Source organism: Acinonyx jubatus, chromosome D1 (assembly GCF_027475565.1).
Source record: "Acinonyx jubatus isolate Ajub_Pintada_27869175 chromosome D1, VMU_Ajub_asm_v1.0, whole genome shotgun sequence".
Lineage (NCBI taxonomy): Eukaryota > Metazoa > Chordata > Mammalia > Carnivora > Felidae > Acinonyx > Acinonyx jubatus.
The window spans coordinates 32,150,916-32,167,928 of record NC_069390.1 but is presented as its reverse complement, the minus strand read 5'-3'; the positions used below and the strand labels follow the sequence as shown (position 1 = coordinate 32,167,928).

Here is a 17,013-nt window from a genome sequence, read left to right as displayed (position 1 = left end):
AGAAAGCAAGCGGGGGGGGGGGGGGCAGAGAGAGAGAGAAGGAGACTCAGAATCTGAAGCAGGTTCCAGGCTCTGAGCTGTCAAGCACAGAGCTTGATGCAGGGCTCGAACTCACGAACCGTGAGATCATTATGTGAGCTGAAGTTGGATGCTTAGCCAACTGAGCCACTCAGGTGTCCCTAAGTACCTTTGTAGCTTTGAAAATATTTATATACTTTGGGTTATTGCTTCAAGTATTCCAGCATACTTTTTGGAAATGCAGAGGTGTGAAAATTGGGGGAGAGACAGGAAGTATACAACACAGGTCATGAACTGTTCAAGAATGTAGACCATGCTCTGGGCTTTTGAGATTCCCATTACAGTTGAACTCAAAGAGTAGTAGATCTCTAATAGTGAGACTTTCGAGCTTCTTAGTTATTTTTCATAGACAAATGAAATAAAAAATAATAATTTCAAGTGACTTAAACTTTTTCATCTTTGATATATGGTGTTTTGAGAGGCAGTTTTCTTTAATTTTTTTGTTTGTTTCAAGTTTTTATTTAAATTCCAGTTGAAATACAGTATTTCTAAACACATATGAGATAGATGCCATGCCATTATTGCCACCATGAAATGTTTAATGGCAAAAATAATATTTGTGTAGTGATCTACAGTGTACAACACATTTTCATATGAATTATCTCATTATTTTAAACAACAGTATTGAGACTTATTAAATGACTTTTCCAAAGTCATTTATAGTGGAGACCGCTTTCTAAATGAACCCACGCTTTGCCGACTCCATTTTCAGTGTTCTTAAGGGTACCCATCTGTTTTCCAGCACTATATTGGGACTCTATTGAATTATGTGGAGAACTATCTTATGCCAATACCTATAGTAAAGAACACTTGAAAGAAGCCCATAGTGAATCTAAGATTCAAACAAATAAAATTAACACTAATTCTGGATATCATTTTTTTTAATGTTTACTTATTTATTTTGAGAGAGAGAGAGAGAGTGGGCGAGGGGCAGAGAGAGAGAGAGAGAGAAAGAGAGAATCCGAAGCAGGCTCTGCATTGTCAGCACAGAGCCCAGCGTGGGGATCTGTCCCACGAACCGTGAGATCATTACTTGAGCTGGAACCAAGAGTTGGACACTTAACTGACTGAGCCACCCAGGTGCTCCTAATTCTGGATATCTTTAATGTATTTTAATAACTCTGTAATAATCAAGCAAGATGTTCATTTCATATCAAAGTTTATTTAAAGCTTTTCCTGGTAGATAATATTTTCTTCATGGATTTTATAGACTTCCTCTCTTCTTTCCACTTTAAGTAAGCCATCTATTTGTTCATCTATACTTAACAAATATTTATAACCTGCTGTGTTCATAGCATTGCTGGAAGTCTCCATTTGGAGTTTCTGTTTTGTCCTATTTATTGTTTCAGACATTTAGGCAGTATTTGTAAAAGTCAGTGTTCTCTGGAACCTGAAAAAAAGAATCAGTAGGATGAATACATATATATTAAGAAGTTTATTTTAAGGAATTGGCTCATACATTTGTGGGGATCTGAAATCTGTAGGGCAGGCTGGCAGTCTGGAATCTCATGTAGGGGTCAATACTATAGTGTTGGAGTAGTACTTCCTCTTTCTCCAGGAAACCTTAGTTTTTGCTCTTTATGCCTTCCAACTGATTGGATGAGGCCCCACTCACTCACCTAATCTCACTTAAGGTCAATTCGTTTTAGATGCTAACTATATATACACAATATTTTTACAGCAACACTTAGAGTAGTGTTTGATTAAGTGACAGGGTGCTATAGCCACACCAAGTTGACACATAAAACTAATCATCACGATGCCATTTACTTGAAAAGTTACCTATGATTGCATCTCTCCATTGATGGAGTTTACACATGCTAGATTAGATATGTAAATCTTAGCTAGTACCTAAAATACTTTACAGGAGGCAGGGTGATAAAGCAGGAAGTTCATTGGCCCTCAGAATCAAAAAGGCACTGTTTACAACTTGGCTTCATTACTTACTACAGTTTGTTTTGGGAAAAGCTGCTTAACCTCAGAGTTTGTTCTTGTTTTATAAAATAGGGGAAATCTGTATCTCGCAGGAGGATTAGATGAGTATTTACTGAGTTAATATATACTAAACACCCAGTAGACTTCCTGGCACACATTAGATGTTAAATAAATATTAATTATGATTGCCTTTTCTCCTTTATTCTTTTGAAAACAAATTGTGTTTAATTACCAATATATTTGTATTCATTTACCCATGTATACATTCAACAAATAATAAATGCTATAGGGAAGAAGGAAAACAAGAAAGAGGTATAGGGATTGAGGAGTGTTAGTGGTGAGGAAAAGAGTTTCAGTTTAAAATAATAGCTTTACTGGAGACAGCCTTACTAAGAAAATTATATTTAAGCAAAGACCCAGAAGAGAAGATAGGGTAAGTGCTCCAGCCTTGAATATCTGGCTGCAGTGGAGTAGGCAGATGGGACACTTAAGTGCAAAGGCTTTGCGACAGGAGTGTGTTTGAGGAACAGTAGGGAGGCTCTGGTAATTGGAATAGAGTGATCCAGGAGGAGAAGGGTAGAAGATGAAATCAGACAAATTGGGTGAGGTGTGCTGGGCATATTTTGAAAAGGGCTTTGTGAAATAGAAGCCATCAGAAAGTTTTGAGCAGAATTGTTGATGTGATCTTGTATTTGTGCTACTCAAAAACAAATGGTAGGAAATGGTTTTGTTAAGAGTGTAAACTCAGAGGATAGACTTCATCCTTTGGATCTGTAATTTATTAACCCTACAAGCTTAGGTGACTTCTCTACATGAAAAGGAAATAATAATAACATCTATCTCATAGAGTTGTTATGTAAAGTAACCCTCTCCTTGACATATAGAAAGAATCTAATAAATCTTTGCTATTAGTAGTAGTAATAATAAAAGGGTCTAACTCTAATGGAGTGCTTGGATGGCTCAGTTGGTTAAACATCCAACTTCCTGATTTTGACTCAGGTCATAATCTCACAGTTTGTGAATTTGAGCTCTGCATCAGGCTCCATGCTGACAGTGTGGAGTCTGCTTGGAATTCTCTCTCTCTGCCTCTCTGCCCATCCCCTGCTCTTTAAACAAACGAACAAACTTAAAAAAAAAAAAAAAAAAAAAAAAAAAGTAAGGTTCCTGGTGCCTGGGTGGCCCCATAGGTTAAGCATTCAACTTCAGCTCAGGTCATGATCTCTTGGTCCATGAGTTGGAGCCCCGAATCTGGCTCTGTGCTGACAGCTCAGAGCCTGGAGCCTGCTTCAGATTCTGTGTCTCCCTCTGTCTCTTCCCATCCCCTGCTCGTTCTCTGCTTCTCTCTCTCTCAAAAATAAATAAAATATTTTAAAAAAATAATAAAAAAATAAGGTCCTAACTATACTATTTTTTGCTAGTGATCTTGAATAGAACCTGTTCTTGTCCTTGTTTTAGATACAAAACTATATTGGTGAAGTAGAGATGATGATGAGTCTTAAGGAAAAATACCTCTGCTTCTAAATTCATGCTTCTGATTTTGAGAGGGCCGGATTTGAGAGGATCATGGTGATTCCCTGAAAAACAGATTATTTCCTTTCATGATACCATCTTTTGGTAAGCACTATCATTAGTTTTGAAAGTGTTGTGACAATGTTAACCTTTTTCCAAGTGTAGTATTTACATCCAAACTGAGCTTTAGTTCTTATGAGTACTTCTTTATGGTCGTATTCCTTCTGTCATTTCTCTCATATGGACCCTTTTCTCTCCATTTGTTATTATCCTAGTGCAAGTCCTGTCATGCCATGGGCTCTCGTCTGTTCTACTTTTTGTCAGTGGAAGTAGTAGGTGTTATAATTATTATCGTTGTCATTGTGATTGTTATTATTTGAACGCTCACTATGTTTCTGGAAGTTAAGCACTTTATATGTAAACACAAAATTCACTTAACCTGTAAGGCAGTGTTTTTGACTCCATTTTATAACTAAGGAGCAGACTTACAAAGGTTAAACAATCTAACATTCAACCTGGTCTATTCTATTTCTTATTACAAATCTTGTATTTCAAACAATTAAATCAATGAATGATGCAAGGATAATATTTTTCTGTCTTTGTTTTAGATTTTTTCTGTACCCTGGGGGCATATTTTTTCCCCTCTATTATATTTAGTTAATTATAATCCAGGCTTGACTTGGGCCATGATTTTTTAATAAAGGGGACTTTTGAGACAATGACTGCATGGCGTATTATTTGCTTCTGTAAAACATAGTTTACTCGTTATTAATTCTGCCATTAATTATATACTGGTGTTTAGCATGCCTGGAATTTTCTTTCTTTTTATTTAATCATTCTATAGATATGTTTGGTCTCTGCAAGTAGATTGAATGTTCATCAGGAAACTAGGAATTATTTTAATAATTCTTATGTTTCCATACAAAATTTATACTCTAAAATTCTGTATTCTGCATACAGAATTTATACAATAAGTATATAATTTTTCTTTACTGTCGAGATAATTAGCTAATTGATTTTCATATGAATAGTGCTTACTTTGAGTAAACTGGCCAATTTGAAAGTTGTATAAAGTCTTCCGGGTCAGTTAAGAATTGAGAAATTTTGAATTCTTTGTTCCTAGTAATATGTCAGAGTACTAGTGCAGTTAAATTTGCCCCACTGCCCAATTCATTGTCCTAGATGGAATTGTTTATCCACTCTAAAATATGACCAGCAGTGTGATAAAATTTTAAAGGGCAATAATAAAAATTTTTAAAGCTATTACTATCTGAAAAAGAAAAGTAATAATTCTTACATTAAAAAATATTTTTTAAGGGCGCCTGAGTGGCTCAGTTAGTTAAGCGTCCAACTTTGGCTCAGGTCATGATCTCACAGTTGGTGAGTTTGAGACCTGCGTCAGGCTCTGTGGTGACAGCTTGGAGCCTGGAGACTACTTCAGATTTCTATGTCTCCCTGTCTCTCTCTGTCCCTCCCCTGCTTGTGCTCTCTCTCTCAAAAATAAATAAACACTAATAAAATTTTTTAATTAAAATATTTTTTATTTTACTCAAAAGTCACTTGGAATAATTTTTTTCTGCATGGTTAGGTTATTTATTTGAGAATACCAACAAATGTTTCCAATTTGGGGGTTTGTTTTTTTTAATTTAAATTTATGTTTTGACTATGTAAAATTTATATGACTCAGAAGTCTATATATAAAATAATATTCATGGAAAAATATTTTTAAAGAGTGAGTATTTACAGAGAACAAATTGTTGGTTGCCAGAGGGAAAGGGGTAGAGGAATGGGCAAAATTGGAAGAAGGGGAGTGGGGGATACAGGCTTCCAGCTATGGAATGAGTAAGTCACAAGAATAAAAGTAACAGCATAGGGAACATAGTCAACGGTATTGTAATAGTACCGTATAGTGATAGATGGTAGCTACCCTTGTGAGCATAGCATAATGTTTGGCGTTGTTGACTAGTTATGTGGTACACCTGAAACTGTGTAACATTTGTGTCAACTATACTCAAATAAAAAAATTAAAAATATAAAGAAAAAGGATTTAAAGATCATCTAGTAAACTGTTTTGCTTTTTTAATTTGGGATGAATTAAAAGATAACTCAAAGATATTTTCTTAGTTTTAAGCATACCAAAGACAGACTAATTATGAAATTGTCTTATTTCAGATCTATCATTAGTGATTTTTGTTGCATTTAAAAAGTTTTGAAATTTCTCCCTCTAGAAGCATTACATTATGGAGAGGCTTCTTTTATTTGCTGAATTTATTTAAACAAATCAGTTTAGAAATATCACAGAATTAAACAAAAATTCTGATGTGTAAACATACTGCCATGTTACTGAAACAGATGTTAACACCTGATAAAAGTTAATAATCGCTTGTTAGGAAAGCTGTCCATTAATAAGGCCAATCTTCATGAAAACTAAAGCCATTTTGTTTCTTTAGCTTTCCTAGTGTGACAATGCAATACTATCAAACCACAATCAGACAAGATTGGGTGGATAGATGAGTACCATTGGTTACAGCTGTTAAACAGTTTCATTCTCGATGCTACATAAAAAGAAGCCAATCACATCAAATGAATCATGACTTTTTCCCTTTATTACAGAGAGTCTCCTTTTAAAGACCATCTGCCAACTGAATGTTCTGTTAGTGTTTCTTCAGATTCAGAAGCCAAAAAAAGTGGGGTTTTTTTTTGGTCTGCTAAATTACTTTTGTATTTAGTATAAATTATTATGGAATTTAAGTCTTTTGTGAATAATTATTTTCTTAAAGTACATTTTTTAAATGTTTATTTATTTTTGAGAGAGAAAGCACATGAGCTGGGGAGGGGCAGAGAGAGAAAATACCAAGCAGAGCCCAATGCAGCACTCAGTCTCAGGAACCGTGAGATTATGACCTGAGCCAAAATTAAGAGTCAGACACTTAATTGATGCTTAACCTTGAAGTGCATTTTATTAATAGTATTATTAAATATCACTATACCATTTTCAAAATTCCTTTATGTATATTGTCTTATTTCCATATCCCAATAACCTGGTGATGTGGAGTAGGACATATACTTATCTCCATTTGCATATGAGGAAATTGAGGTTTAGAGAAGTAACTTGCCCAACTTTTATGGCAATTAAATAATAGATTCTGGACCAGAAACTAGATATTGTAACCTCCAGTCTCCTTCTTTTACACCCTGCTGCCTCATTTATGTCTTATTTTTCAAGTCATATAGTACTTGAAAGTCACAAAGGCAGTTCTAAAAGTATTTAGATATTTTATTGAACCTGTTTCTTCTGATTATTTTGAATTATTTTCAAAATAATTAATGATTTTCCTTCTTACTAACCTATGAAACTCTTTCTCTTTAAATTTTACTTTCTAACATCTACTCCACACAAGGGTTTCTTGGTAGTGTAGTGTACCCTATTCTGAGTCTGAAAGTTGTCCAACCTTGAGTCACATATTTAAACAAGTCAAGTACATTGGCAGTTTGTACCCATCTGCTTTTATATGTATGCATGCATGTGCATACACATATGCCTTCTTGTGTGCGCACATAGCACAGTAGATTGGACACCAGTACTTATGTATATATTGGTCTGCTTTGATTTGTACAAAGTTGTTATCTGAAGGCTAAGTAGTAGAAAATGTTACCATTATTGGTTTTATTTTAATGCTGATAAAAATTTAGTACTAGAACCACATTGAAACTGCCATCAGTAAAATGACATTTGCCCCTCTGACAAAAAAAAAAAAATATATTGAAAAGAGCATTTGTTGAGCACACTGATTAAAGAGCTCAATATGCCATTATTTTCACATTATTTTTTGTGAATACTGTAAACAATCTATATATTTAATAATATTTATAAGAAAATATTTGTCTGGTATTCTCAGAGAAAGTGTGTCCAGAATATGTCATATGAGTTTCTTGATGGTGTAGATAAAAACTTTTTTTCTTATTAAAAAGATGCTAACAGATTGGCATTGTCTGGGCCAGAAATGTCTGTGAAATTAAGCTTATAGTGACCACCCATGCCATATTATTTTTAGCTATTTTTGTTAATTTGTGCATTGTATGTATCTGCAAGCAGATCAAGTGGCAGTCCATTGTACATAGTTGGGACTTATGACTGAAACCCATCCGTGTTACAGATAAGAGCAAACCTACTTATCACTGGAGAAAGATGAATACTATAATTATTTAATTTAACTGAAGAGCATACTTTATGAACAAGAGAAAAATAAGTTTTGTTATGGCAAGTAAAGCTTTCTATTGTGAATAGGATGGAATTTAAGCTACAAGATGAAATGTTTGCAGAATGAGTTATAGTAACACCAATACTCTTGATAAAATGGGAAAAGAGATAAATTTATTGCAGTGCATTGATTGTTTTGTTTGTGGTATAACTTTTATGTCCTTTTGAGACTTTTTTTTTTTTTTGCTTTTACATAAGCCCATGTAATAGTTACAAATAAAACAAAATAAGCGTGTAGCAGACAGATACTCAACAGAGCTTGACAAGGCAATAATAAATCAAGGAGTTTGGTAGAAAAAATGTTTGTTCAGAATGTTAGCTGACTATAAGGTTGGTAGCCTTCTATGTTCACAGTTATATGTTCTAATTTATTTTGGGTCTTCAGATTCTTCGGTGTGATAAATGTCTACCTGTCAGATTAGACAGATACATAAGTAAAGTCTGAGAGAAGTCAGTGATAGTCTTGTATGATTCAATACACAATGGCACAACAATAGTTTGTTTAGCAATTGTAAATATTCCAGTGACACTGTAAAGCAGGTAACTTCTTCTAGTGATTTTTTTTTTTGGTCAAAATATCCATTATATTTATCATATCATGTCCAAATAACTAGCTCATCTCCCTTTTAACATTTGCCTCACTAATTACATCAAGGGGCTCTCTTCTGTTGCATTTGGTATAATGTGTGCTACGTTACACTGTATTGGGGGCACAATACTTGCAAAGGCTACATAATACAATTTGGATATATAATGAAAGTAATTTATCTTACTTTTTTTTAATGTATCAATGTTTTTGACTAGGATGAGCTTTAAAAATAGAGTTAGAACTTAGTGTTCTTTAAGTATTTTAGGAAATCAAACTTCTTCCTCCCACTATGCATTAATGCTGTTATAATTGGTCTTATTATGTTTTTGGGTTTCCAGCTTTTTATTATTATTACTCTCTTCAGAATCTCTGCTCAGTATGGCCCCTCACTTCACTATTTCCAGTTTACTACAAAGAGTTACTCTATTCCCACGTGGAGTTCTTAAATCTTTGTTCTCCCTGTCAAGCTGCCTGTATCTTCTCATACTTCTGTTTTTCTCTCTTCTGGAGTAAAAGAAGTTGTTCGTTGGCCTTTCTAACACTAATTGGGAGGTGGTGAGGGCAGAGTAGAAGGGTGGAGAAGGAAATGCTTATTTCTGCCTCTATCTATAATTACACTGCCAATGTATGTTTTCCTAAGTAAATGGCTCTGATATACTCATCTGTGAAATGGAATTATTTTATGTACCGTACAATCTGTTGTAAGTATTAAATTAGGTCAAGTTTTTAAAGTGTGTGGCATAATGTATGGTGGCACATAATAATTGCACAATAAATATTGTCTTTTGTGTACTCCTAGTTACCCAGATAGCATGCCTTGTAATCATTTTTCTCTCACTTCTCCACTCACTACATCTAATTAGTCTATTCTACCTCTATAGAAAGGCAAAGCTGTTAGGTTCAGGAGACAGGATTGCTTTTGAAATCTGTTTCCAACATTCATCAGCTGTGCCTCAGACAATTCACCTAACCCTCTTTTAAATCTCCTGTTTCTCTATAAAATAGTAATAATAATAGTAACTTAGAATGTGTAAGAATCACATTCAATTAACTGAATGTGTGTGTATGTGTGTGTGTGTGCTTATGCCTATGTATAAAATGAATACATGATGCAGATCAAATGTTTGGCACCATTTTTGGTTCATAAAATAAGCACTCAATAAGTGCATTGTATGTTGTTATTTATCATAATTACTCTCCATTTCTGTTGACAGCTCAGCCTTTGTGTCCTCTGGCCTGGGTGCATGCTCTATACCAAGTCACAACTATATTCTCACAACCTGCCACCCATCTAATACTCTTGGCAGTTACATTATTTTATGTACTTTAGAAGTCTTCAAAAGCTGTTCATTTTCTAGCAAATATGATGTGAATCACTTACCTTGGCCTTTTAGGATTGCCACAGTTGCTTCACCCTACCTTCCAGCATTATTTCCTAGTTTGTCTCATAGGGCTACTATTAGGACGGAGAGAGGGAACATATCACAACAAATTACACAGTATCTGGCACATAAGTGAAAGTTTTAATTTCTCCTTGTTTCTCTTTCCTCCCTTTTTCTTTCTCCTCTCTTCTATTAATACATCCTGGATTCCAATCAAACTCTATCTAACATATTCTTTCCTATGTCTACACCTTTGCTAAGATTTAATTCTCTTTGTCTTTATATATTTATTCAATAGATATTTATTGATTATATTCTGTGTCATTCATTATTTGGCATTGGGGACAGAGATGTTTAGGACATGTTCCTGAGGTGTATTCTAGAAAGAAAAGAAAAGAAAAGAAAAGAAAAGAAAAGAAAAGAAAAGAAAAGAAAAGAAAAGAAAAGAAAAGAAAAGAAAAGAAAAGAAAAGAAAAGAAAAGAAAAGAAAGAGAGAGAGAGGGAGGGAGGGAGGGAGGGAGGGAAAAGCAAACAAAGAAAGGAAAGAAAGAAAAAAGCAAGAAAGAAAGAAAGAAAAAGAAAGAAAAGGAGAGGACAGGAGAGGAGAGGGGAGGAAAGGAGAAAGAAAGAAGAATATATTAAAGATACTAAGGCCCCCAGTTAAATATTACATGAGAGCAGAGGCCATGTCTGTTTTGGCCTACTGTTGTATTTCCAACTTTTGGAAAAGAGCTGTGGATATACCAGAATCCTTGTAATTGTTTGAGAATAAAATGAGCGAGATGGAACAAGGAAAGAAGGGAGAGAAGACATGAGACAGTTCAGCATGTTTGATAATTGCATGTGCTTTTATTATGTTTTATAACCATATGGCTAAGGAATACATTGTAAAATTCATGTGTGAGTGGTGGGAGATAATGTTAGGCAGAAATGCAGAGGCCAGAATCTGAAGAATATTATCCAGTATGCCTAGAAATTTGGACTCTATCTTGAACCTTTGGAGAGCTTTTGAGGAGAATAATGTCACATGTTAACAATTTTATTTCAGAAAGGATATCCTGTTAACAGTGTAGAAGAAAAATTAGAATTCAGATTAGAGGTGCAGATATGAGTGTGAGCCTATTGCAGTAGTAAAACAAGGAAATAAGGGGGCCTGAATTTAAAATGGGAGCGGAGAAACTTAAGACATATTTCTATGATAAAATCAACAGGACTTGGTAGCTAATTGAATTTGGAGAATATAGGAGAGTGAGAAGATAGGGTGCTTTCGGACTTCTGCCCAGTCTTCGAGGCCCAGCTGAGTGAATTGTAACCTACCCCGATTCTGTCCATCTCACAAGTGATTGACATAAATATGTTTTTTTCACTCCTATAAAATATGCTTTTTCTTATATTGCTGATTTATTTTTATTAGTAGTTATTTGTATGCATGTCTAAATTCCTTACCAAATTTGAAGGTCCATAGCTTAATATCTTTGTATTACCTCATGTGGCCTTATCTGTACTGAGTGTTCAGTAAATATACAGATTATTAGTTAACACTACATTTAAATTTAATTACCTCCTGAAAAAAAATTCAGAAAGTTAAGTATATGCTTGAGACGTTTCAGTATTTAAAAAATTACCGAAATAGGTGCCCGTTGCAAATAGGTGAAGCTTAACTAAAATTCTTTCAAAAACACTTCAATTCTAAAAATTCAAAATTAGTAATTGCCAGAAAAGAAAATATTCATAGGAAGAAATTTTAAAGTGAAATCAGGCCATATTGTTTCCAAATTCGGATGAGAACTTACTATTAAAAATCTTGCACAGATTGGAAATGACTAATCAACATTAGGAAAATGAAATTGAAAGATCTGCCCTCATGCTATTCATGGCTAAAAATGTTTTCATGTCCAATTTTAACAGTGTTGTTCCAGTGTGAAAATTTCAATGATTAGAATTCTTGGTTTGGAAAAAAACAAATCATTTAATTATCTAGTCTGCAGGATGATCTTGGGCAAATCCCTTGATTTCTGTCAGTCTCCCCCTTCAGAGAGCAGCATTAGCTGAGTCTTAAAAGATATCATTTCTGAAAGGTATAAAGGAATGCTAAGAATACTCTAGAAAGAGTAGTATACACTAATGGGATTAAATTCGCATTATTCCTATGGGTCATTCTAGCTCTAACTACCCATGAGGCTGTGATTTTAATTATTTTAATTTTTTGCTCTTAATTTCAATATCAATTTGAAAACTGTAACTTGTCAAGAAGTCAATTATCCCCAGTTGCTCTTACATGTAATGGGTGGACATTTGTATGAGGCCATATATATAACATAAGTGTCTTTGGAATTTAATTCAATTGGATTTATCTTCATAAAGTCTTAAAACAATTTAGAACAGTAGAACAGTGGTTGCTTTCAACTGTGTTGGAGGCTTAAGATGCAAAGTTCCTACATATATCTATCTTCATATTAAGAAAAAAATACTTTTCAAAAATTGATCGTTTATTTCAGTGTTATTGTATAATTTCAGTAGAAGAATATTATGAGATCAAGTGGAAAGAGCATAGGATCTGAGTTTTAGTATTAGCTTTGCCCTCCACTAGTAAACATCTACCTTCTTTGGTCCTTGGTCTCCTCATAAGTAAAATGAGGAGGTGGAATAAATAGTGTGTTATGTCCCTTTCAGCTCTGAAATTCTGCATCTGTACCCTGCTCATTATCAGATTCACAGCTATAGCTCAACTATTCAAGTGTGACTCATCGTGGTGCAAGGTAGAACCTAATCATTTCTATATTTAGAAGACCATGGGGATAAAATGTCATTTAGTTGTATTTGATTAAAAGAGGTAACCTAAAATAAGAAATATTCATTTCTTATTTCAAACGCAAAGGAAGACTAGTCAACAAATAAGAACATGGTGCATTAGAGGTACATAATACTATTAATATCAGATTATTATGAATGTTTTGCAAAAGTTTTTTTTCATTAGTGAATCAATTTGTAATATTAGGATTATATTAATGTTAAATAAATCCAAAAGTTGGATATCCTGTGACTGTTTTATGTCCTCCTATGGTAATGAATCTTCTATCTTGAGTATTTCTGAATTAATATGCACAAATGAGTATTGCTATCTTTATCATTGTTACCTTGGGAGGCTGAGCTCTTTTTTTCAAATTGCATAACTAAATATTTACTATGCATCTACCTCTGTGCACTGATGCTACTCTATTAAATTTGAGGCAAGGGGCATCTGGGTGGTTCAGTCAGTTCACATCCAATTCTTGATTTCGGCTCACTTCATGATCTCTTGGCTCGTGGGGTTGAGTCCCGCATCTTTGCTGGCAGTGCAGAGCCTGCTTGGCATTCTCTCTCTCTCTCCCTGTCTCTCTGCCCACCCCCCTTTCTCGCAAGATAAATAAATCAACTTTGAAAAAAAAGTTGGAGAATTGTAGTCATGGATCTTCCCTCAAATGCTTGTTTATTTTTTCTTTAAGTCACTTTCATTTTGACTCTGAGCCTCAATGTCCTTGTGCTAAGAAACCATCAATCTCAGTCATTCTCTTGACTCCACACACCATCCAGAGCTGTGCAGAGGCCCTGCATCTTATTGTTCACCTCATACTACCCTTTGTTTCTCCTGAGATACCTTTTGTTATAACCTGTGTAGGCCCTCGAGGACCAAAAGTTCTGCTTCTTCTGTACCACAGAGTGGTATGGAAATCTCTAGTAGCACTGAGAACCCTGGTTGAGGGACCACACTCCCTCAGTTCCTCAAACAGACAGCTGCTTTGAGATCTTATCCCCTGTCAGTCATTCATTGGTCCTGCACCTTCTTGGAATTTGTTCATTCATTTCCATCGCTCTTCTGCCCAATTTCAGTGAAATCTATCTCTCTCTCTGTCTCTTTTCCTTAAAGACACTAACCTATCCAGGATAACTAGCATTCTTTGAGCTTTTTTTTTTTTTTTTTTTTTTTAACTACTGACAGGAAAGTAGTTGTCTTCAGACTATAGGAAAGATACTTTTTTCTTTGTGCCATGCAAAAATCCTCAAGGAACATACATTGTAAAGCTCTGAATCCTTAGGTGCCTGTTTGAAAGAGGAGAAGGAGGGAGGACAAAGGAAAAAAAGAGAGAAACACACATATCTCAAGAATTACCCTGGTACATAAAGATTAAGACATGGTTTCCAAGAGCCTAAATTCCAGTGGGAATGAGTGCTCTATAAAACAAGTAAAGTTTTCTTGTATAATTTTTGTAAAGCTATCTCTGCTGTGATTGTTTCTGTGCCATCCACTTTTTAAAATTTCTTTTGTTTGCTCACCCCTCCTCCTTCTCTTTCTTTCTTTCTTTCTTTCTTTCTTTCTTTCTTTCTTTCTTTCTTTCTTTTTCTTTCTTTCTTTCTTTCAGAAAAGCACAGAATTTAGAGTTGGTGACACATGGCTTAGAGTTCTCTTTCCCTCACTTGCTAGTAATATGATCTAAGAAATCAAGTCACATCATCTCTCTGCACCTTGAGTTTTTTTCTATTTGCAAAAATGGGAGTAATGCCACTTGTCCATACTCACTAACAGAGCTTTTGTTAGACCAAGAAGGAAAACGTTAATGCTTGTAAACATGAAGTAGTGGGCAAATAGTGCGAGAAAAAACACAAATTGTAGAGTCAGGTGTACCTGTATTCAGTTCCCGCATTTGCCACTGACTAGCTTAATGTAATCTTAGTTTCTGTGTATGTACAAATCTAATAACATCTACTTTGTGGTCATAAGGAAGAAATAACATAATTTTTATAAATCTCTGTAAAGTAAACAGGGAGACATTCTATCCCCCTTTCTTAGATGAAACAGCTGGGGTTCAGAGAGTTAAAATTTGACCAGGGTTATACAGGTGAAAACTGACATTAGCAGAATAAACTCTTAGTATCAAATATGGGTTTTGTGTTTTAGATAAATTATATCAGGTAATCTCAAAGAAAGAGTTCCATGTATGTTTGGAACATGACCTAAACATATGAACACACACACACACACAGATCAGACTCATAGAAAGATTGTTTTTTAACATGCAGGTATATTTGTTCTTGTGCATTGTTCTTGTCCGATCTCCTAATTTTATCGTCAGCTCGTACAAATTAAAAAATGTGGTCCTATATCAAGTTAATGACCCAGGAAAAGGGAGAGACTGATTGGCTCCCTTTTCAATTGTAGTGCTGGTTGACTCACAAGGCCTGGATGTCATGATTTATATTTGATGAGCAATGTTTATTTGAATTTTAAAAATGAAAGTCTATGGCTTCAGTCATGTATTAACCCAGGACATATGGTGGGGTTCACTTATAGTTTTATAAATCCCATGTCTCCCACTTTGTTTTGTGTTACACTTGACTGGTAATAATTTTTTCCCTCTATGGAAACTTCCTTGATTGTCAGTATATCTCCAATGGTGTAATCATTGTATATTAAAAAAATCATGTAAATTATTATCATCATCTCACATTTTCAAGAACATTTGTAATGATAAGGAATTTTTCTTTTTAATTACTGATGAGGACTTTTCCTGGCTTGGGATAAGGTAATCATAGTTTAAGTGCAGGATTATAGACTTGATATTAAGACTTGATATTGAGCATAACAAGAAGGTAATTTATACTTTGCCTTGGATAAGTTTTTTTGTTTATGCCAAACGCCTAGAAATTTCGTTTTTAATTTCTTTTTAAAGCTTATTTATTTTGAGAGAAAATAGAGCACAAGCAGGGGGGCACAGAGAGAAGGAGAGACAGAATCCTAAGAAGGCTTCATGCCATCAGCATAGAGCCTGATGTGGGATTCAAACTCACAAACTGTGAGATCAAGAGTTGGACCCTTAACTGATTGAGCCACCCAGGGGCCCCTAAATCCCTAACAATTTTAAAACTGAAATACGGTAAGATGGCAGATTTTTACCTATTCTTAGATGCATAAGATAAGTATACAGACTGGGAAAAGAAATTATTCATTCTCGAGATTATAAGTACGTACTCCTAACAACTATACAAATAATAGGACTTCAAGTATTGTTTTCACATTACTGTTTATAATGGTGAAAAGAGTGTGTAGCCATGTCTTTTGTGCTGACAGTGACAGAAATGCAAGGTTAAGTTGTATTAACATACTTTTGTTAAAAAGCAGTGCTTGTGTATTTTCACCACATTTACATCCCTCATAACTTATATCTCTCTTCTTTTCAATTTTTATTGGACTATTTTCTCCATATTATTCTTCAAATAGCAGGATAGTTTTCTGAGGACTTGATCAGAGGATGGGACTCAGCATGATTGCTGGTAGCAAAAATTCAAAGCATACTTGTGTCTTGTTTCTGCCCACTCTGCTGGAAGTAAGTTGTAGCGTTCAGGGCAGGGAAATGTTCACATTCATTGCAGGGATTTCCCTTGTGCAGTGTATTCTTATAACTTTAAAGTTATATGTTTGAATATTTTAATAGTTTGGCTATATATTATTTTTTCACAGTATTCGATATTATTGGAATGATTATTTTTATTTTCGTAATACCATGAAGCTTATTGAAAGGGTACATTAAACTAAGAGCACAACACTGAGTGTCTTGACTTCCACATCAGCTGCCATCAATTAACTTCTTCACAAATATGTTTTTAATGGTCCGGGACTGGTTTCTTGCCCAACTGAGACCTATTTTCTTTATAGTATGGCCCAATAAAATAGTCAAAAAGTAGGTTCAAATCCAATTTACTTTACTGTTTTTTTTAGAATGATCTAAGCATCGAAGATAGGCACCCCTGCATATTTTAATCTGTTGTCCTGGCAAAATTATTACTGGCAAATATTTTACTCTCAAAAGTGTCTTCGTTTAGGTAATTATATGTCATCTTACCAGTTAGGTAGGTATTGATGGTATCTTCTAGACTTTCTTTTTCTTTTCAGAGCCTGGAGAAACCTAAAGACACTGGGATTTTAAGTGTCTTTCCGAAAGATGTATAGCTATTTCATGGCAAAGCTAGAGTTTACTGTAGTTGTTTTGACTTTAGCTTTGAGCCTTTTCCAGTTTAGATTTTTGAAGATTTGTCCTGTGACTATTTATTGTTGGATATATTCATTCTCTTTCCCTCCATCTGTCCCTTGCTCGCTCTCGATGTTTCTCTCACTCTCGCTCTCTCATTCTTTCTTTGTATTCTTGAATATCTTTATGTGTAATATAAAGTATTTAGAGAAACTGAGATAAAATGAGCCATACTAATTGTAAGCTGTCTCCTTT

The 17,013-nt window shown here is 34.6% G+C and overlaps 1 protein-coding gene across 9 annotated transcripts in view; it reads left to right on the top strand.

Moving 5' to 3' along the window:
* Positions 1 to 17,013, top strand: part of METTL15 (methyltransferase like 15) — a 215,244-nt gene that overhangs the window by 70,964 nt on the left and 127,267 nt on the right. The gene's annotated exons all lie outside the window — the stretch shown is intronic.